Raw genomic sequence first — 24215 nt, forward strand, 5'->3', positions numbered from 1 at the left:
TAATTTGGACTAACATTTTAGTGAATATTTTAGATCAATAACATGCTATTAACATCAAAACAATCGATATTTTGCAGTAAAACTGGAAATTGCTGTGTTGGAAAAACGTCCTGAGTGACCATGAGAACAACGAAATAAAGGATAAAAATAATACCTAGCATGTATTTTTTCTGTTCGTGGACAAAATTGAGTAGATCAGTTTTGGCCAACATGTGCACAAAGCGTTTTGTGGACATTCGCAAAGAAAATTTTAGATTGATTGATTTGTGGATCAGGACTTGATTGTGAACGCAGTTCGTAGACATTACAAAGAAAGCATTGTTTCAATATCCAACTTACATAAAAAAAAAGAAAGTAACAATAAATCTATTTTATATAACGTTGCATCACTCTAGGGTAGCTAAATAACCCGCAAGCTACTGCTGCATACTGGGCACTAGCCACAGAGGAAGCTAAGCCATTCGAGTAAACAAGTTGATCGTGAACTTGACTTTGTTATCATTTTTGGAGCTCTACCCGGCGGTGGCACGGCGTGTCTTTCCAAATGGCACCAGCGCTCATAGTCCGTAATGATTTGTTCATCGGCGGCATACCACGTGGGTACATTAGCCAAACGATTGCATAGGGAAACCCGACGAGGCAATTCTTGGGTGCACTTTTATTGAACTAGTTTCACGAGGCATAACAAGACAACACTTTATGGGCATCTTCCTCCTCCCTTTGCTCTTGCAACTGTACTTTGCTTCCCTTTCCTTTGGGCCTGGACCTGATGGATGCAATTGCTGAATAACTGCACTGCAAGTGCTGTTGTGTTGTTTTTTTACGGACTCGAGATTACCGCTATAACCGAGACCCTGGCCAACCCTTTTATCCACACCGGCTTCGAAGTCGCTGCCGCGCGCAGAATATTAAAAAGGGAAACAGCAGGTAAAACTGATCTCCAAGCAAAGAAAGAAGGAAAAACGTGTAAGATTGTACAACTTTCTTCCGGCTGGGCAACATCATGTTGGAAACTGCACTCCAAAATAAATAAAGAAGAATAGCCCCCTAACGCACAGACACGCGGTTGAAACTAAAAGTGAAATGCTTTCCCTTGGACCCCGCTCGCCGAGCTCCTCGAGGGGGACGTTCCCGGCCGAGACAAGTGACCGGTCGTCTTTCCAGATCTTTATAAGGTTGGGTAACCGATGTTGGACTTAGCTGTTTCTTTCTTTTCACGTCAGTTGAATTAATATAATTTGATTTTAGCTCAATGTTTAACTGCACCTGTTTGCATAAATGTTCAGAACAAAAAAAAACAAAAATAAACAATACTTTGTTCTCGAATACTAGAGGAAATCCAGTTTTCAAACTAATTAGCTGTTTTTGCATATGGGAATAATTCTCCATACAAACTTCGCTTGGCTTCGCTAGGAGACGGTGATTTAGAACCAATTCCACCTGAACCAGATTCTCACCACCATGACAGCCGTCCATTGCCGGCCGCTCCCATCTCCACCGCGCACCAGGGACAAGGAAAGGGATTTGGAAGACGGGAAGTGTTGATGCTCCACTTAATTCTGCATACAAACTTAGGTGATAAACCGTTCGGTAGTGTCTATGCACGTGATTCTGGGAACCCTAAAGTTCATGCATCCCCTCGAGTTGAGCCTATGCAGAAATTTTGTTGGTCGGTGATTTAGATTACCTGTTTAATTTGATTGCTATCATCCAAGTTGTTAGCGCAGCCAGAAAAAATTCTGTACGAAAGCTAGAAATGTTATTTATTAGTATTTTTTTCTGAAACAATTTTAGCAGAAGAAGGCATTTTGCATCAATTCTAGTAAAAAATACTATTTCGTGAACCTTCAGGCATGAAAGGTTGATTAACTGTTTTCACAACAGTTTAGATTTTCGAAAACTATTTTTCATATGTTAAGGGCCCAAAAAATATAACTTATTAACCACAGAGAAGCATAGACAACAATATTGGGAATGTGCTCAAAAATATTTGCGGAGAATTGATTTTTTTGTGAAATTTTAAATTATTCCAACAATAATATTGTTTCACATTCAAAACAAACTTAAAACATATTTTTACATTGAAAATCGAATCCAACGTTGCTGAGAAATTGTCAGTTGAAAAAAATCAATTCGAAATTTAATTTATCTAAATTTGTATTCTATGTAATATACCATTTATACAACTTTTTTGACAATTTTTCAAAGTCCAAAAATGAAAATTGCAGAGATTTTTAGTTTTTAGATATTTAAGAAAAACACATTTTCAGAATCGAGGGACTCATCAATCAGAAAATCTCTTCCCAAAATACAGATTTTCGAATATTCACATACCATTGTTGAAGGGAAAGCTGCCTAAATCATATGGAGACTTGTATGGACAATTCAATGGTGCAAAATGCATTTTTTGGTCATGATTTGGGTTAGTGAATTTTCACAATTTTGTGTAGCCCGTTAAATCTGTGGAATTTGGTGCTTCCTGTGAAAACTCGTGAAATTTTATATTTCTGTGTCGTCAAATATAAATATTTTCTTTGTTAAATTTAAAGTTTTTTTAAAGTTATGGTCCCCGTGAAAGCAGCACATTTTGAGCGTATAAAATCATTAAGTCTAGTAAATCAACTCATTTTCAATTTTCGGCAAATTATAATAAACATGGCAAAACATAGAAGGCATAAACATTAAAAAAAAAACTATCTTAAACACCAACGTGATAGATTCCTTCCTCACACCATACCAAAAATGCATCGAATGATAGATCCGGAAAGTATTTTTATCATAAGATCTAAATATAACTGAAATGATCACAACTTTAAGTAGGAGGACCAAAAATTATATTTTTTAACTAGGGTGAAGTTTTTAATATTACATGATTAAACCGAACATAACTTTCATCGAAATTACTTGATCAGGGTTTCAAAAAAGTAAATAAATATCGGTTAAATAGTCTTGGCTTACGAACTCGAGATAGGGTGACCAGAGTCGATCATGAAACATCACTTTCTCTTTCATTCTTGTTTTTCTTTTACACGGAAAGAGATTTTTTGGTATGATTTTGCTAATATTTGCCAAAAAATCCTCTAAACCAGTTTTTTTTTCGGAAACTCGGAGCGTATGGTGGTGTGCCCCCACACTAGGGTGCCTAGAAAAGATGACCCCCTGCTCCACAAGCAAAAATTGTTTTTTTGGGTTATTTTAGGCATCTGTGCAAATTTTGAGCGAAATTGGTTGAGATTAACACATTGATACCCGAGCCTAAAGTTGGTGATGTTTTCATACAAAAATTACTTTTTTAAAACGCTAATAACTTTTCAGGGTCGAGTTTTACAGCTTTGGTGTGTTCTACAAAGTTGTAGAGTATTAAATTTTCAATAAGAATCTCACGCTTGGGAATATTTGGATGGAAGTAGCGCACCGTGCAGAACAAACTGTAAAAAAATTGGGTTTTCCATACATTTTTTCGATTTTTCCCATACAAACTTCACCTTCGAGTATCAATGAGTAAATGTTGACCGATTTTGCTCATATTTGGCCCAGAGTCCTAAAATAGCCCAAGGAACAATATTCAGCTTGTGGAGCGAGGTTTTGAGGAAAAGTCCCATATTCTGGGCACCCTACCCCACACTTCTTCCTACCCTGTCGATTCAGAATTGTGTTGTTGTATGAACACTCTGTGCTCAAACTCAACCCATTTCAACGAATCATTTCTCTGCGAAACAACCTTACGCAGTAGGCCTGGCCACTTTAAAGTTTGTGACGTTTCAATGCATTTTAATGCAATGATGGCGCACTACAAATGTTAATGGATGACAAGAAGAAAGTTAGGAGCAATCTAACCTCCTTCGAAAGATTGGCAGCTCTAGAGTTTGTTTAGATTAGATTAGATTAGATGTGAAGCCTATTTGTTAAAAACTCACTTAAGTATCAAAGATAGTTCAAACTTCAGGTCCAATCACCCCCACATCTTAAACAGCAACACTTGCGCATCATTGCACCCTACCCGCAGTTGCTTCCTCTGCCCGCCTCAACGTTTCCTACTGTCTTGCCTTGTCCATTTCAATCGCACACGTTTTCCAATGGCACTTGCGTTCTTCCTTTACAGCCGGGCGGCAGATCTAATTATTTTATTTGAGGGCGGCAAAACGCAACCGTCCTTTTCCGTGTAATTCCACGTTTTGCGTAAAAGAGTCGTCTTTAGGCGTTTACTATTGAAGGGGGAAGGAACCTGCTGCTGCTGCTACCAATATTGCTGGATTGGTTATTTTTCTTTCGTTGTGCACTTGCAGCAATTGTTGGGTTGTTTTATTGCCACTCAGCTATCCGCCGCAAGGACCGTCGTGGAAGTTGCCGTTCGTCGGAGGATGTCGGAGTTGAGAACTTGAACCGACTCGGACATCTGTGAAGCGTATGTGGGAAAGTGGCAATTATTTTGAACTAGAGAAATGTTACAATTGAGAAAAAAGATATAATATCAATATGGAATTGTTATCCAGACTGATAATTAAAAAAAAAACAAGACACGTGAACGTGATAACTTCCAAACTTCAACCAAAGTTGAGTTATGGAAACTGGTTACAGCTGACGTGCATCAAACTGTTCAAATGACGCATTTGACCACCAGCACGTGATTGTACCTGACACTTTCCTAAACAGTCACAGAACTTCACGACAAGCGTAACGAATTGCGGTATCAATCTTTAGTTTACCAAACATAACTTTCTTTGCGAAACCTGAAGCTCAAAACATCGGAAATACCATACGAGACGAGACAAACGTCAGGTCTTGCGTGAAAACAAGACTGGGTTATGAGAAAAGGTCACGATTGTGAGTCATGACGGTTACCGCTGGACGGATTGGGGGTATTACTCGGTTGTGGTCAAAATGATGACTCAGTGTAGTATTAGTCGAGTATTTGAACTATCAAAGGTATTCCGACTAAGAACATGGAATTCTATAGATACAAATTTCAGTAATCAACGTTCAACTTTAATTTTCCTCTAGCAAAACTGTACGACCTCCCCTTTCGTTGCACATTGCAAACAAATATCGCCATGTAGCCTTGCAGGGGCGTCGATTCATTTAGCATACACTCAACATCGTGATTTATTCCTCATACCCAGTATACGGATCAATGTTGCCCGTTTGCCTCGAGGGAGGGGAGTTGATCGATAAGAGCGACATTTAAATTGAATCCATTCCGGATGACCCCCATCCGGTGCCAGATAAACATGCAGAAATTCTTTGAACCTCGAATGTCGCGACCAGTTTGAAGAGGGGTGCCGCAGGACGTAACCTATCAATCGTCGCTTTGGCGGAGGGGCCTTAATTAAATTATTAAAAAACCGCGCGCTCGGACACGTGGCCACACGCCGCCACGTTCATTTGAGCAAAAGAGGGTGATTTCAATCATAATTAGAACCAAATGTCCGCCCCGGTTAGACGAACATTTCCTCACTTGGCGATCTGGTAGTGATTATAAATTCTAGAACCCCACAACCGCGGGCGGGGATGGTCAATCACATTTGGCGCAAGCTCTATTTCATTCAATATCAAGTGCGGAAAAATATTTTTCAATTAACGGAATGAGGTCAAACGAGAGGTTTACGCGCGAGTTTTACAATCGTTACAATTGTGTTCCCGCCAAAGTGCGAGGCCTGGTTAGATGAGCGGCAATACATCACGGAGTTAAAGCGCAGAAATTCGATTTCTATCTCGAGAACAAGTGTAGTACTAAACGGCTGTGATGGCAGGGCGTAAATGTGAGAATGACCGCCCTCGACGTTGGGGCTGAGAATGCTCCGGCTAACTTAATGGAAAATGTTATTGTAACGACCATATTTAATTCAAAACAGGTCTTTAGAAGTACAAACGTAGGAAAAAATGTCTGATATTTGGAACCGTGAAAAAGGGATTATTTCCTGACATTTTGCCGGAATCGGAGTATTTTGTTATGGACACTTTTTTAAGTTTTTTAATCGATTCTACAGCATATTTTTATTTGATTTGAAATTAGTTCCTTTCCAATGACCAAAAACGCTTTTTTCATTTCTGAACCCATACAAGGTTCTCTACAGTTTTGGCAGCTGAGCAATTCTCTACATAATCGGCCGATTTCGACCATTTTTTTTTTTTTTGTTTTTTTTTTTTTTTTTATTTGGCTCAAACTTTGTGGGGGCCTTCCCTACACGGAGAAAAAAGAGTTCCCAAAATCGTGAAAAAGCGTTCATGAAAATGAGAACCACGAAGAAAGTGTTCAAATGCCATGGTACGTTTTTTAAAATGGCAAAGTTGTAGGTATTGCTGAGGACTACTTAGAAAAAAAGATACACGATTTTTTTCACAATTTTCAAAAAAATTGTCTGCTCTAACACTTTGTAGAACATTGTTACACTCTAAAAAATAACCCTGCAAAGTTAGAAAAAACACGAAATTTTAAAATGAAAAATTTTGTTCTAAATGAAAAAATGACCCTTCTGGGTCAATGTTGATTCGAAAAGTACATTGAATTTCCCATAAAATGACATGTTCCAAATTTTTTTACAGTTGAGTAACGGAAAATGGCAGAGTTTTTAAAACTTTTTTAGTGTTTTTTTTTTATGAAAAATAAGATTTTTCGGAATTCTGAGTACGCCATCAAATCGGGCGTCTAATTTTACATAAAAGTCTCTTTGACACCAAATTTCTAGCTCATCACCGTTTTAGGCTGCAAATAATTTAAAACACCCCTTTTTTGGCATGTTCAAAAATTGGAGGGGTCGTACCGCTCCTCTGTCACGAGATTAAAACAGGAAATGATCAAAACAATTAGTACACTAATTTCTGTGATGGCGTACTCATCGTTCGTCTAATTTTACATAAAAGTCCCTTTGACACCAAATTTCTATCTCATCACCGTTTCAGGCTGCAAATTATTGAAAAACATCTCTTTTTTCGCATGTTCAAAAATGGAAGGGGTCGTACCGCCCCTCCGTCACGAGATATCAAAAAACGGACCTCGGATTCGTGGTCAGGGACAAAAGTTACCCCTTAGGACAAAGTTTCACGCAAATCGAAGAGGGGTCGGGGCAACTTTTCCCGATTTCGTGTGAGTTGGTAGAGAATTACCCAAATAGAAAATATTATAAGTGCCAGGCATTCAGCGGATCTGTAACCAAACAATTCAAAAAATTTCCCCTAATTAGCCAAATTAATGCTGATGTATGTCGAAAACAAATTTTATTACATTAATATTACTATCGATTACTAAGTATTAAACTGTTCATCTGTTTCCACAAGCAAATCTGAATTTCCAGACCAAAATTTGTTTTTTTTTTCAATTTCGAGAATTCTCGGGACAAAATATGAAAATTCTCGGGATTCGGGAATTCCCGTTTTTGAAAAAAAAAAACGAAACTATTGGCACTACGCCCCCCGGGGCATGGCCTTCCTCTAACGTGGGATTTCTGCTCCAGCGCCTCTGACGAGACAGGAGAAACCGGGACCGACGTTTTACTTCACCATCCGATAGAAGCTCAGTGGATAAGGCGGGAATCGAACCCGCGTCTCATAGCATCATCGGGATCGGCAGCCGAAGCCGCTACCCCTGCGCCACGAGACCCACCAAAAAGAAAAATTCCGGGGAATTTTGTCCCGAGAATTCCCGGGATTGACGCACTAGCATGAAAAAAAAATTGCCGGTGAGTTTTTTTTTTTAAATAGTGCTTTTTGTAAAAATATTAAATCTTGTACTTATAATGTAATGTAATTTTTTGACCCCAATTTTCATGGAAAATCGAATTTGCAATCGAAAAGTATCTTACATTTTTTTATTTTTTTTTGATTAAGTGAACCGTTTTCAAAATATAGCCATTCAAAGTTAAATTTTGTCTGATAGATTCCAGTTTTTTTACTTTTAAAATAGTGTCCATGATTGCTCATTCCTGAAAATATTTTTTTCGAAAAATGTCCTACAATTTTGTCTAAGAAACATTGAAAATTAGACGACTGATAACTGAGATACAGCGGTTAAAAGAAAAAGATACAGGAAAATCGATTTTTTTAAATCTCATCCAAACAACTCTCCATTTTGTAATGTCAATATCTCAGCAACTAATGGTCCAATTATAAATGTTAAAAAATGAAACATTCGTGAAATATTCCGATCTCTTCAAAAACAATAATTTGAAAGTTTTTGAATCAAGACTAACATTTTAGAAGAACCAAACATTAAATATTACATACCTAACAACTTTCTAGCAAAGACAAAATTTCGCATAAATATTCTAAGATAGTTAAATTTCATAAAACCCTTTAAACGTGGTCCACCCTAATTTTCAACCAAGCCAAAAGTTTCTTATTTGCAACAACTCTTCTTAAAGCTTCAGAATTCCACAATTTTTCGAAAAATCAATTTCCACTTAATTTTGCTATCTAGACCACAGTGCACTGGTTGCTGAAATACAGGGAATAAAAAAAACAGGAAAATTAACATTTTCAAAGTTTTACCCAAACCCTATTTTCTAATGTTGATCTTAGCAACTAATGGTTCAAATTCATTATTGAAATATTCAATCATTGTGAAATTTTCTGAACTCTTAAAAACATATTTTGCTTTTTATCGAGACTAACATATCATAAAGGCAAAACATTCAATATTATTATTAAAATGTTAGCCTTGATATCAAAATTTTCAAAATATAAAATTAATGCATGTTTCATCCAAATTTAAAAAAGTCGAAAACGTAGAGAATTTCTCAGATAGTTTTCGGCAGGTTCGAGTTGTAGAAGGTTAACATAGAAGTTTGTGTCCCTCCTTGAGGCAATGATAATGAAATCCGCCGGGAACCGCCGTTCACCAGCGATGTCACCGGTCCAGTCCAGTACGCAATTGCCTTGCCGTTAGATCGTCCATCATTGAACTCCCCCGTCGCTCGGTGAACGTCCCTCGCAGTGTTCTGGACAACCGGCTTATTTTATCGCGAATGGCAATCTTATTCATTAATGAAGCCAATGATAAATATCTTCTTTGGCGGTGGCCGCGGCCGCACTCGGACCGTAGAAAATGTCGATGAAATGAGAACATTTCCGCCACCGGATCGAATCGTTGCAAAAAAAAAGCATCAAACGGTTGTGCGTGAAGGAGTAATACAGATCTTGACTTGAAGAACCGTGACACTGCGTTCAACTGGGGAAGAACCTAGAAGAACTACGGCGAGATTCGATCTGTGCAACATTTGTGCGCATGGAACTAATTAAAATGCATCTAATTAAGATCGACTCCACATGTTAGTATGAATTCGTGCCAAAAGAAGTGATGCGAGGGAAAGTCCCTACTTCCACCGCATCGAATACGTAACCGATCTAAAACGCCACTATTCTTTGAAAAATCTACAACTCTGAACAAACATCTGGCTCTGATAGCAGGTAATCGACCTAAGTTTGGAATTTCGGAAGAAATCTGCGTCGCAACAGAAGAGACAGAGGAAAGCCATAAACAAACATTTATTGACCCGGTGCCTTTGGTGATCTCTTCCTGAATGACCTAGACCAATGAGGGAGAAATGCATGCTGCTGCCAAATCGTAATTAGCATAAATGTATGGATACCTACATTGGGAAATGCGATGAGCAGCAATGCATGCAGCAGCGTGTAGTTTGAACTGACTGATATTTGAATTTCTTTGGAGCGTAGAATTTGCGCATGCTCCGGCACTCACTCTCTTACGGGAGAGTGAGTTCACTTTCTTCTCGTTTGCAGGGTAAAGTTACCAATAATGTTGGAGTTTTTATAAGTTTGTTAGAAAAAGATAAATTTTAGGATACAAAATACGTTTTTGGAACGATTTATTAACAAATTAAAGCCTTATTTCTCAAACAAAATTTTCAACAAGTTTGCAATTTTATTAGGTAAATAAATAAAATGTAAGTAAATTTTCCTATTTTATCAAATATCTTAAAACCGGCTCATTCCAGTCACTCATTCTCATCGCCCTCTACTTATGCTCTCAATTCTCTCTTCTCTCTTTTTTTTACTCTCACCAAATGAAGCGCGCGCGATCCTCAACCATAACTTCTCCCACACCGAGCACCGAGCATGCAGAACTCCCTTGATAGTGGCGGCAGCAACCGGTCTCTTTTGGTTGTTTGCACCGGTTTTTGATCGGTGGACGGTGCACGGCGTTTTCAAAACGTTGGGACATGATCATCAAATTTCAAAAAAATCTAGAGTAAATTTTCAAAACATCATATTAGTTATGGATTCCCATGCAAATAGGACCTTTTAAAAATTCAATCTAGAAATAAGGTCAGTGTCAATTTCATTTCCACTTTCGTCTCCTATTTTGTTCTATGACGGCAGATTATTATTCTCGAAAATACATATTGAAAAAAAATGATGTTCATGATCACTATCATATAACTATAATTATAAAATTAAAAAAACTGATTATGAATAACTAACATTCTGTATGAAAAATAACTCATTAACCCTCTGCAAGCAAACTACATTAAAGTGAGATCCTGCTACAAAAAAAGAACATGAATATCACTTACGTGGTCAGAACTCGAGACAGGGTTGCCAGATCTTCAATGTTTTAGACTCGTTGGAAAGGTCTCTCGATTACCTAACCAACGATGGGTCGGATCATGCATCCGGACATTGTTTACATACATTTGAATGAGATCCGGCTACAAAAAAGTACATAAATATCACTTAAGTGGTTATAACTCGAGGCAGGGTTGCCAGATTACCAATGTTTTGGACTCATTGGAAAGAGGTCTTTCAATTACCTAACTAACGATGTATAGCATGTTGGTTCAGTTGGTTCAGTATACTGCCATTTATTCAACTTCCGAAAACATGCGAAAACACATTTTTATACATAACTTTTGAACTACTTATCGAAACTTCAAACAATTCAATAGCACCGTATGGGACTCTAAACCAAGTCGAATGCGACTGGATTGGTCAAAATCGGTTCAGCCAGTGCTGAGAAAACTGAGTGACATTGACACATACCCACACACATATACACACACATACACACACACATTTGTTCAGTTTTCGATTCTGAGTCGATATGTATACATCAAGGTGGGTTTTCGAGCTTTAAATAAAAAGTTAAATTTTAGAGCAGGATTATAGCCTTACCTCAGTGATGAAGGCAAAATGACTCAAGAACAACATAAAACAAGAGAAGTCAAGTTTTTTCGTTAAATAAATGTGATTCAATATAACCTCCTGTATACACGAAAAACAAAAAAACGGTGGCCATTGAAGGGTGCAATATGAACAAACCCGCTCTTGACTCTTGAATAAAACGGAAAACTTGTAGTTTGATTCAATTATTGCTTTCAGTGACTTGAAAATAAAACATACATTTTGGCAGCTGTTCACTTTTTACTCGAAAATTTAATTCCAAAAATCCGTTTGTTTTTTCAAACTTTGAAACTTTCTGATATGTTTGTTTGTGATTTTAGGGGAAAAAAATGTTAGTCAAAAAAAATCCAATCGAAAAGTGAGGGAGCTACACTGAAATAAAAAAAAGTACTAAATTCCTAAATTCTAGGAATTTTGCCTCCTTTCCTTATTATGTAATCCAAAAAACCCGATTACTAAATAAGGAAAAGTGGTAAAATTCCTAGAATTTAGGAATTAGATACTTTTTTTTTATTTCAGTGTATACCCTTTTCAGCCTATTTCTCTTATCGGCCTATCAGCACTTTGATCTTGAATTACAGTTTTCATAAAGTGCTTTTGACTGTTCCAAAGTAATAAATAGCTCAATTAAAAGTGAGCCAGCAACTCTCCATTGTTGATACATCTGAAAATGTTGATTTAATAGCGAATGAGAATTGGTCAAACGGCTTAGAGTGATTAAAATGGGTATATTTCCCCTACTTAACAGATTTTTTGGTAAAGTGAACCGTTTTCAAGATATGGTAACTTTATATTTAATTTTATCTGCAAAATTCCCGTTTTTTTATTTTTCAAAATATTGCCCATGATTATCCATTCTTGAACATATATTTTTTTGAAAATGTCTGCAAATTCCCAATAAAATTGCCTAAGAGACATTGAAGATTGGATTGGAAAAGAAATAAAAAAAAACAACACTCAAAAAAATTAGTTCGCGTAAACGTGAACAGATTTCATGCCACCTGGAACCAGGAAGCAAACTGTTCAACTTTTATAGTGCATTGCACCATGAAAGTGAACAGTTTTCTTCCTGGTTCCCGTTGGCATGAACTCTGTTCACTTTTACGTGAACTCATTTTTTTTTTTTTTGGGTGAAGCAAATTGAAGTTTTTAAGTCAGATCCAAACATTCCCACATTTTCTAATGCCAATATTTCAGCAACAAATTTCACAATTGTGAAATTTTATGATCTTATCGAAAAAAATATATGGAAAATTTTGGAATCAAGATTAACATTTCAATAGGGCCAAAAATCAATATAATGCCCATTTGAAATGTTAGCCTTGATTCAAAAAATTTCAAATCTAGATTAAATTTTCAAAACTACCTATCCCTCATGGGTTTCCTATGCAGATAGGGCCTTTTGAAAATTTAATCGAGAAATATTCTTTAAAAAGTCTCGGATTAGTTTTCAAAAAGTCTTAAGAGCCAATGGTGAACAAATCCTTTTTCATCGGTATTCGGCCTACTTACGAAAAACCAATTTCAAAAATGCATTTTAAAAACTCACCAGAGAAATGATCTTAAAATTTCACAAATTTTTCACATTAGGACATTAGGGCCTACAGAATGATGCCCTCCAAATAATAAAAGTTCATCCATCAAAACAAAAAAAAAGTATTATCTACGGGAATCGATCTAGGGACTAACTAAAAGACTTAACTGCCTCGGCAACCACAGTTTGGTGACTCATGCGTGGTCAGAATTCGATGTATGACTCTTGTTGGAGATGTACTGTTTAACGAATGAAGACAATTGATGGTGTGAGTTGGTAGCATTATTCTTTCGAGTTTAGCATTGAGCTATCAATAAGTTTTGGTAAAACAATTCTCTCAATCCTGTATTTTGGGTGTGGGTGTGGCTAACCAATATGTACGTTTTTTTTAGCATTGAGCAATGATATGTTTCTTACAATTCTGAGTAATCTAAAATAAAACTTTGTATAAAAAAATATAATAAATTATGCGAGACATGCATTGAAATTTGACCAAAAACATCAAATATTTCTATAAACATCCCTTTTGAACCCACCTTCCCACACAGCGGGTTCCCATCATCATCTCCGCTTCACATTTTCGGCGGCCCAATGCTGGCCTCTCTCCCGAGTCTTTCACTCACTCTATACACTCGCCAATGCACACCGACTGAGTCCGCCAGCAGCAGCAGCATGCCTGCTTACCATCTTCTAACACACATTTCAGTCGCTGTCCGATCGCGCTTAGTGGCACGTCCCGAGCTCTGTGTTTGTGTACGATGCGAAATTGTTCGCTCTTCGCGGGATTCGCTTTTTTGAGGAAATAAGAAAACTTTTCGCTTTTGGGGATTTTAAATAGCGTGTGACGAAACAATTTTGTTAAAAGTTGTTTGTTTTTATTGTGTTGGTGATAAAATAGCGTGTTTGAATCGCTTGTGATTGTGCAATTTTTGATGATCTGAAGATCGTGGGATCGATTCTCGCTTCGCGATCGTCGATCGTTCGCTCACTCGATCGTGCGAAGAATGAGAGAGGAGTGAAAGCAGACGAAGAGCCTCTTGATTAAAGGCAAAACATTGATAACAAGTGAATTTGTGTGTGTGCTTGTCGGAGCATGCATTCTACGCTTGTCGTAACCAAAGTGGATCCTTAACATTGCATTGCGTGTTGTGTTTGTGGTTGTAGTGGTCCCTTTAGTCAAAGTTTGAAAAGGGGTTAAAACAATCTGCGCCAATTGGGATTCAATTGTGCAAACTGTGAAATGTGTAAGTAATAAAATAAAAAGTGACAGACGTGCTGATTGTACTAATTTGGTTATTGTTTTCGCGTAAGTCTGTGTGTTTGTGTGCGCAATAAATTAACACGGCAACTTAAGGTGAAACGAAGCCGGAGGCACTTCCATGACAAATCTATCCATTTTTTGACGCCCGGTTCGAATTGAAATTTGGGCGTTGTGCCGAGCGGTTTGTGACCTATATTGTGTGACGAAAGATGAAATAGCAGAGCAGTTTGTATTTTGTTGTTGTTGGTGATTTTTTTTCGAAAACCCAGAAAATAAAGAAGCCGCCAAAAAGGAGTGCACGGCGCGAAACAAAACGCCGCTCTTCCAAGTCGAAAAAGGAAAACAAAAATAAATTTTAAAATTCAAAAAAGTGGTCATTCGTGCCCAAGGAATAATAATCACCGGAGAAGCGGAGTCGAGTGGAGAAAAACAGTGGATCGGCAACACGCACAAAAATTGTGTAAGTTTGAATGAACAAAACAGTTTATTAAAAACAACTATCACGGTTTGTAGGCGTCACAAACACATTTTATCATTTCGAAAATCACCGTTTTTCGGTTCGACCAACATTTTGCCGTTTTGACTAACACGTTTGTTGTTTGAAGCTATTCTCATTTAAACGTGTTAGGAAAATTAACAGTGTATGTTTTCAATCCAACAAGATGGCCGAAGTGAAAAATGTGGAATTCTGGGGATGTTTACGAAATAGGTAAGTGTGTTTTGTATCAGGTATTTAATTAATAAATAAACCTTATATTGTTCTGTTCCAGTCATTGTTTGTGTCATAAAACTAGGCTGGAGGAAACTATGTCCGGATATAATGAGGTAAAAGCCATGTAATTTTGTCTTCCTAAGGGTTTCAATTTTTTCAGAAGTTCCTTTTTTAAGTAACGTGCACCATGTCTCCAGCAGCTGATATTTCTTGTCGGCGTCAAAGGAAAATGATTGTGAAATAAGTGTGACCGGAATTCTCCAGAATGTGTTGCAATTATAGGTGAAAATAGTGAAATAAATCTTTTCAATAAACCTAACATTTGTTTTTACATATTAAGAAAAAAAAAAGAAGAAGAAAAGGCTATCCAGATTTTGTCATTGTCATAAAACTGATCATTGAATCAACAATCATGTTTGTTAAATCATCCCAAATGATTATTATATTTACAAACATGTCAGGCCATGGCAATGACAAACATGTTTGTTGAAACCACAAACATGTTAGGTTGAATTTGGCAAACTTGTTTGCCGGCCTCGAGATGACAATCGTGTTTAGCAGCTGCACCCAACATTTTGCCAAGTTCACAATCAGATTTTTCTGCGTGAAGACAGCCGGGGAGCAGTCGAGCAGTCGGACAAGAAAAAAAAAGGTGAGATCTTGTTAAAGAAAGTTTTTCGAAACGATTTTCTTTCTGCCGAACCGGCTCTGTTTGTCTGTGTAAATCCAGTGTGTTTTCGCGTTGGCACACACACGTGTCTTAACCATTGATTTATATGCGCTCGGATATCAAAAACGAGACCCTTTCGATCGCTCAAGTCCCAGAAAGGGTCAACGATCCACTGTCGAGCTGAGGACCCTCTCTTCGAAAGGGGCCTTCCTCGAATTGTGTGTAGTTCACACGAAAACATCCGCACAAATACAGCAAAATACTCGGTTATCAATTTTTTGCGCGTAGTTTTTTCAACTTCTTCTTGTTGTTGTTATTTATTCACCCCCATCTGCCGGGGAAACTTTGCACAAATTCCTGATAAGGGACGGCGAGACTCGTTCTGGCACATGGTTCTGCTGTTCTGAGCCAAGCTGATTACTGAAAACAGCAAACTCACGCCCGTCGTCTGTCGTATGATCGTGCGGGGATCGTTGTTCCGAGAGGTTCCGAGTTATTCTACCAAGTTTCAAAACATTGCGATTCGCCACTAGACTAGCTGGCTGGGTTGTGGCGATGATTTCCTCTTGTTATGAAAGTGTTATGGACACACTCTTAGCGCTTGTATACCACGGATTTGTGGATTGTTTATTTCTAGAGTTTTTTTTTTTAAAAAAAGACCTAAAAGCTATTGTCTTCCATATGTTTATAGGACCTATTAAAAAAACTCTAGATTTATAATTTGTGTATGCAATGCGTCAACTATATTCATTGAATCATCAAAAGTACTTTGAAAATCAATGATACAAAATTAGAAAACTAAAATATCATGTTTGGTACCGTTGCAAAGCAAAAAAACAAATAAAAATTCGTTTAACGTCACGGAGAAAAAGCACTGACAAGCCATTTGTAAGGCTTAAAATTGTTCTCAATTGGACTTGGATGAGCACTCTAGGTCAAGTGGGCTAAATCGGGACACAAATTTGAAAGTTCAAAAACGTCAGAATTCTTTAAAAGACTGTAACTTGGGTAAAAATCAATAAACTTTCAAAATTTAAAAGGCATCTGATAGCACTTCAAAAATGCTACAAAATAAAGGGTGAATTTTAAAATTTTATTATATTCTATCTCAGTTACAGCATTTTAAAGATTTTTAACGTTTTTGAACCTTTAAACTGTGTGTCCCGATTTGCCCACATAACCTAGGGTGCTCAAATTTGGCCCAGATGCTAGTAGTTTTTATGTACAAATAACCATTGAAGATTTGAGGCAGATTGGTGAGGTCCAAACGACGTTCGTGGACTCGTTCTTGAGAGCCTAAAAAAAAAACCCGTGACTTTACAACAAGATTGTGCCAATGATTGAAATTTGTAACATTTTCATAAGCTCCTATGCACTGTACTTTTTAGTCAACAGGAGAACTGCGTGACATTTTGAATGAAAAAATGGATTTATGCAAGGCTTTTTCCAATTTGTTGGTGCATTTGTCTTCATGTATAGACAAAAAGACGACACGAAGGCCACTGCAGTGGTAAAGTGTTTAAAAAACCAATAATATTAATTAACAAAAAGGGATCATCCATAAACCACGTGTGCACTTTTTTTTTTTGAGTGAATTTTCAGATCAATTTGGTGTCTTCGAAAAAGTTGTAGGTATTGTTGAGGACTATTGAGAAATAAAAGGTACACAGACATTTTATTTGCAGATCTTTAATTAACTTTTTTTTACTAAAACTCAATTGCCCAAAAAAACATTTTTTTGATTTTCGATCTTTTTATATGTTTTAGGGGACAAAAACCCGCAACTTTTGAGCCATAGAGAAGTATGGTCAAATAATCTGCTGCCAAGTCATGAACTTTTGAAAAAATAAAGATTTTTTGGAATATTTTTTATGCAAAAAAAAGTTTTGACTCAATTTGAATTTGTAATCGAAAAGTACTTTACATTTTTTTTTTATAAAGGGCCCCGTTTTCGAGATAAAGCCACCAAAAGTTAGATTTCAGCGAAATATTTGTAGTTTTAGTTGTTTTTTTTTTTAATAATGACCATGAGTGACATTTTTTTATGTTCAGAAAATTTTCTTTAAAATTGTCTAAGAGACATTGCACAGTGGGGCGAGGTGGCAATCTAGCGGGACAAAATTAATAGCGCTCTGGGGTTACGTCCTAGAGCTTCGGTGTCTTGAGCAAAGTTGCTCAAAAAAATCAGGGCTACATTTTGGTACTAAAACGTAGTTCCAATTTTTGCAGCATAGGTGGCGCTGAAATCTAACATTTTCCAGTGACCTCCTAGCGAGTTGGTGTCTTGGACAAAGTTGTAGATCTCGCCAAATTCCGTATAGTCACGGAACATGTCAAAATTCTCAAAAATAACTGCGTAAAGTTACAGTTAGTTTAAAAAATAGTTATAATTAAGCTATGAATATTCAGTCAATCTAGCAAGACAAAATTAATAGCGCTCTGGGGTTACATCCTAGAGCTTCGGTGTCTTCAGCAAAGTTGCTCAGAAAAATCAGGGCTACATTTTGGTACTAAAATGTAGTTCCAATTTTGGCCGCATAGGTGGCGCTGAAATCTAACTTTTTCCAGTGACTTCCTAGCGAGTTGGTGTCTTCGACAAAGTTGTAGATCTCGCCTAATTACGTATAGTCACGCAACATGTCAAAATTCTCAAAAATAACTGTGCAAAATTACAGTTAGTTTAAAAAATAGTTATAATTAAGCTATGAATATTCAGTCAATCTAGCAAGACAAAATTAATAGCGCTCTGGGGTTACATCCTAGAGCTTCGGTGTCTTCAGCAAAATTGCTCAGAAAAATCAGGGCTACATTTTGGTACTAAAATGTAGTTCCAATTTTGGCCGCATAGGTGGCGCTGAAATCTAACTTTTTCCAGTGACTTCCTAGCGAGTTGGTGTCTTCGACAAAGTTGTAGATCTCGCCAAATTACGTATAGTCACGGAACATGTCAAAATTCTCAAAAATAACTGTGCAAAATTACAGTTAGTTTAAAAAATAGTTATAATTAAGCTATGAATATTCAGTCAATCTAGCAAGACAAAATTAATAGCGCTCTGGGGTTACGTCATAGAGCTTCGGTGTCTTCAGCAAAGTTGCTCAGAAAAATCAGGGCTACATTTTGGTTCTAAAATGTAGTTCCAATTTTGGCCGCATAGGTGGCGCTGAAATCTAACTTTTTCCAGTGACTTCCTAGCGAGTTGGTGTCTTCGACAAAGTTGTAGATCTCGCATAATTACGTATAGTCACGGAACATGTCAAAATTCTCAAAAATAACTGTGCAAAATTACAGTTAGTTTAAAAAATAGTTATAATTAAGCTATGAATATTCAGTCAATCTAGCAAGACAAAATTAATAGCGCTCTGGGGTTACATCCTAGAGCTTCGGTGTCTTCAGCAAAGTTGCTCAGAAAAATCAGGGCTACATTTTGGTACTAAAATGTAGTTCCAATTTTGGCCGCATAGGTGGCGCTGAAATCTAACATTTTCCAGTGACCTCCTAGCGAGTTGGTGTCTTCGACATAGTTGTAGATCTCACCAAATTACGTATAGTCACCGAACATATCTGAATTCTTAAAAATAACTGTGCAAAGTTACAGTTAGTTTAAAAAATAGTTATAATTAAGCTATGAATATTCAGTCAATCTAGCGGGACAAAATTTCTTAGAAACTTCGTCAAAATTACTTAGTACTTCGTCGCATCCGAACCAGTATACGATTCAAAAAGTTTATTTAGCAATTCTATGGTAAGATATTGACATTTAGTTAAATTAAAAGTATGCAAAATTAAATTTAGATTAGTTTTATATAGAATTTTCAGAGTTATATAAACATTTATACTAAGTAGTTAGTAAACTTTACATTCAATCAAAATTATTTTTTAACCAGTCAAAGATGCCTATTTGGAGTTGGGAGACTGGATTTATGGTGATATGTCAACAAATAACTTTATGTATGTTAATTTTTCGAAAAGTGTACACATTTTTTTCGCACCTTTTTTGATTTTTGTAATAGTATTTGTTATATTACTTTTTATTGAAATCATCTTTTCATGAGCTTTTTGTAGCAAAATATTCGGCATGAGTTTCTGAACAAAAGGTACTAGGTTTCTGTCAAACTTTGAATTGTTTACATGTTTCATCACAATTTGTGCATAGTGCTCAAGGGGTGTAAACATACTTTTTTTACATACTGTATGTTTCAATGCTTTTGTCACCACCCCCAAATCAGAGGTAGAGCATATTTTTTCAAAAAAAAAAATCAAGCTTTCAATGGAAACTTATGTGCAGTCAGCTAGAATCCATTTAAAATGAATTGCTCTGCGTTAAGAATAACTTTGTGCATGTTCGGGTTTATTCAAAAACAATTTTTATTTAATTAAATTTTAGTTAATTTTTCGAAAATAATGATTGCAAAGCAAGAGTACTTTTGTATAAAACATTTTATAACCATTTTTTTTATTGAAATGTTTAAATTCTGGCTTGTAATCTCACTTTTTATATTTCTTTTAATTTTTTTTTTGCCTCCACTCGACCATGGCCAAAGTCTAATTGTTGCAAAATAACGTCCAAAACGTTACAATTGATTGAAAGATAAAATTACACCACTACATAAATTGATCAGATTTTATGTCACCTAAAAATGGTCTCAAATTTCAATGAAAACACAAGAACATTAAACTAAATACCTTTTCACACACCTAAAACAATAAAATCAACAAAACTGATAGACAACTGTTATTTTCTGTTTTCTATTATTTTTAAATACCAAAAATTTCCAAAAAATCACAGAAATTAAAAAAAACATCAAGTGATAGATAATTTTTTAGTCTTTTAAATGAAAATAACGTAATTTCATTTTTTAAATAACCAATTTTGTACAATTGACCCGCAAGCTAATTTGTTTATTTTTTAAACTAACTGTAACTTTACGCAGTTATTTTTGAGAATTTTGACATGTTCCGTGACTATACGCAATTTGGCGAGATCTACAACTTTGTCGAAGACACCAACTCGCTAGGAAGTCACTGGAAAAAGTTAGATTTCAGCGCCACCTATGCGGCCAAAATTGGAACTACATTTTAGTACCAAAATGTAGCCCTGATTTTTCTGAGCAACTTTGCTGAAGACACCGAAGCTCTAGGACGTAACCCCAGAGCGCCATTAATTTTGTCCTGCTAGATTGACTGAATATTCATAGCTTAATTATAACTATTTTTTAAACTAACTGTAATTTTGCACAGTTATTTTTGAGAATTTTGACATGTTCCGTGACTATACGTAATTTGGCGAGATCTACAACTTTGTCGAAGACACCAACTCGCTAAGAGGTCACTGGAAAATGTTAGATTTCAGCGCCACCTATGCGGCCAAAATTGGAACTACATTTTAGTACCAAAATGTAGCCCTGATTTTTCTGAGCAACTTTGCTGAAGACACCGAAGCTCTAGGATGTAACCCCAGAGCGCCATTAATTTTGTCCTGCTAGATTGACTGAATATTCATTAGGATGTAACAAAAATGACTTTTTGGCGGGCATTCAGGGGTTTGTTCCGGTGGGCATACTGAGCCCAAATCCCAAATATGAGCTTGATTGGACGTAACAGGAGCTGGCGCTCCGCCCTTCAATTTTAAATGGGATTTACCGTAAAAAAGATTTTTTCAAAATGACAATTTTGAGCATTTGATTTTGCTGGGAGCGATTTTTCGAAACATCACTTTGAAGGCCTGAACCGAGTTTTTGGTATATAAACTTGAAGTTATGGATACCTGAAGACGCAATGTTTGACCTACAAGTGGCATTTTTCAAAAAACCAGTGGCCAAAATGCTTCAAAAATTGTCATTTTTGGAAAAATCTTTTTTTACGGGTTAAATCCCATTTAAAATTGAAGGGCGGAGCGCCAGCTCCTGTTACGTCCAATCAAGCTCATATTTGGGATTTGGGCTCAGTATGCCCACCGGAACAAACCCCTGAATGCCCGCCAAAAAGTCATTTTTGTTACATCCTAATATTCATAGCTTAATTATAACTATTTTTTAAACTAACTGTAACTTTACGCAGTTATTTTTGAGAATTTTGACATGTTCCGTGACTATACGTAATTTGGCGAGATCTACAACTTTGTCGAAGACACCAACTCGCTAGGAGGTCACTGGAAAATGTTAGATTTCAGCGCCACCTATGCGGCCAAAATTGGAACTACATTTTAGTACCAAAATGTAGCCCTGATTTTTCTGAGCAACTTTGCTGAAGACACCGAAGCTCTAGGACGTAACCCCAGAGCGCTATTAATTTTGTCCCGCTAGATTGCCACCTCGCCCCACTGTGCACTGTGCACTGGTTGCTGAGATACAGCGGATAAAAGAAAAAGAAACAGGAAATTTCTTTTAAGGCCTTACCTAAACAACCCTTTATTTTCTAATGTCGATATCTCAGCAACTAATGGTCCGATTTTCAATTTTAAAACATGAAATATTCGAGAAATTTTCCGATCTCTTTTGAAACAATATTTTGAATATTGTTGGATCATGACTTACATTTTAAAAGGGCCAAACATTTAATATCACGCCAAAAACAAAAAAAAATCTCAATCAAAAAGGTTTCAACAAATTTTACATTTGCGCAACAAACGTTGAAAATTATTTTCACATTGAGTTGTGGATTTCTAAGACAATCCTAGGTTACATTTTGGAAACAGTTTTTTTATGACAAAACAAGCTCTTCCCGGCAAACTTCGTCCTGCCCTTTTTTGGTTTCCTGACGTTTCTTGCTTGTTTGCTAATTCAGCCTCCTGTGATTAAAATTTGATTTTACGCAGCTTTTCCCACACAATCTGCAGATTTTCCGGAATCGGTTCCAGAGCGGCCAAAGTTGTAACTTTTTGGCGTAAGAACCTTCCTTGAACTTATACGAACCCAACGCAACAAAGAGCACCTCGATCCGACATTCCGTGTTGAATTGATTCGCGTTCGAACAAAACCGTCGAAATTTTTTATATATATAGAAAAGAAAGTTGTCCGATTTAGATTTAAATTTAGATTTTTGCAATTTGCAATATAACCAAATAACGGTTTCTCCATTACTCATCTGTAATGTACTCTTATGCAGACTGGTACAGTGCAATCAACTCAAATCAATTTAAAATGCATTCTCTTCACCCAAAATTAAGAATCGAGATAATCGTTCTCTCAAAATTTATTGAGGGCTCAGTGCCAAAATCGATAGAATAATGGTACCAACTCACACCATCATAACAAATGAGTTCATTCGTTAGTTGAATCAATAAATCTCCAACAAGTGTCATACATCGACTTCTGACTTCTCCTTGGTCACCAAGCTGTGGTGGCCGGGGCAGCTAAGTCATTGGATTGGTATGTCAAAGGTCTCTGGTTCGATTCCCGTTGTCGATACTTTTGGTTTTTTGTTTGACGGATGAACTTTTTTGCAAATGAACCTCGAGAGAATAATTCTATCGCCCATCTCGAGCTGTGTTCTCTGCGTCCGTGAATGGTACCACTATTCTCTCGACTCGAGACCATCATTCTCTCGGACTAGCGCTGCCAGTTTTGGGTGTTTGTTTAGAATCATTTAGATCATGTTTGTGTAAAATCATTTTATTTTAGAATTTTCTTGAATTTTCCGTATACAATACCGCAAAAAGTTTTTTTTCCGCAAATTAATTTTTTCGTCAAATTTTACTTTTTTTGTAGATTTGTGATTGCATATCAAATGTACAAGTGTATAATGTATTTGTATTTGAGATGTGATGAAATTCTGGTTTGTAATTTCAATTATTATTATTTTTTTTATATTTGTCTAAAGTCTCGTTTTCCGTCTCACAACCAGCCATTACTCTCACCTAAAATTCCATTCCAAGGCACAGAAAAGCGCACAAACTGATGAAAAATGAATGCTCATTTCCCGTCATGCAACGATAATGAAATTACTTCACACCTAATTTTACACTCAATTATCATTAATGTGAGCATCATAACAAATCTCCCCGGCGAGTAAGAGGAGGACGACACCACCGAAAAAAGTTTCCCACCTTCCAACTGCTCTGAAATGGTCCAATGGTCGATTTTGTGGTCACTTTTCACCCAGTGCGCCGACGACACTGACAAAGTTACAGCGCAAAGGTGTAGCTTAATGGCAAAACTTTTCAGCTCTACACTGAAGTTTTTCTTCATTAGAACCGGTACATTCGTAGCTCATCACTTCTTCGCGGCGGAAGTTGGTCAGAAAAAGAAAGGTTGATTTGTGGGATTCTCCTTAATTTCCACCTGCGTTCAACCCCAAGCTAATGGCATTCTTAAGGTTTTTTTGTGTTCTACTTTTTTTTGTTCAAGTCTCCATATCCTCAGATTTATGCTTTCTTTTCATTTTTTGCTGACTTCAATCCCAACTATCCCATTTATTACAAACTTCATGAACTTTTTTCTTGTGTTCCTCTTCCCTGTTGTTGCTCGTAATTTCTCCAACTCTGATGAAAAATGAAGCAATAAGTGAGCTTCAGTCAGCATTTCATTTCGCAATCGCAAAACCACTTTTGGACTTAAAACCCCACGCCCCGTGGGGTGCCGAAAAATGTGCCCAAATTGGGTCGAAATAATTTGCGTTATTGTTCGAAATTTTCACACTTTTATTATTGCCTGCAGCAGTTGGCTTGCTGTTGGCTGGAAGCGTTCTGTTTTTTTGGACAAGTTTTGTACAATTGTGTGCTCACATGTTGGAGTCAAAACCATAACCAGAAGGCCTGCGTGTGAGGAAACAAGTGCAGAGAAAGATCAAGAGCCTGAGGAAAGGAAGGAAACAAAAAAAAACTTGAAATTAATTTACGGGATTGTTGAACTTCTGGTAACATGGAAAAGTGGTGCGACGTCTTGCAAACATTGTAGTATTTGG

General features: G+C 36.7%; 1 protein-coding gene across 7 annotated transcripts in view; it reads left to right on the top strand.

The window, feature by feature from the left end:
* The first annotated feature begins 13352 nt into the window (after nucleotides 1-13352).
* The window catches only part of LOC6036918 (mucin-17), a 159470-nt gene continuing 148607 nt past the window's right edge, over nucleotides 13353-24215 (top strand). For 3 of the 7 annotated variants that reach the window (XM_038251852.1, XM_038251847.1, XM_038251849.1), the window contains exon 1: nucleotides 13367-14391. The gene's annotated coding sequence lies outside the window, so the exon portion shown is untranslated. Of the gene's footprint in view, nucleotides 14392-24215 lie in introns of all 7 variants that reach the window. The other 4 variants (XM_038251850.1, XM_038251851.1, XM_038251848.1 and 1 more) reach the window with 3 other exon arrangements.

The sequence above is a fragment of the Culex quinquefasciatus genome, chromosome 2 (assembly GCF_015732765.1).
Source record: "Culex quinquefasciatus strain JHB chromosome 2, VPISU_Cqui_1.0_pri_paternal, whole genome shotgun sequence".
Classification (NCBI taxonomy): Eukaryota; Metazoa; Arthropoda; class Insecta; order Diptera; family Culicidae; genus Culex; species Culex quinquefasciatus.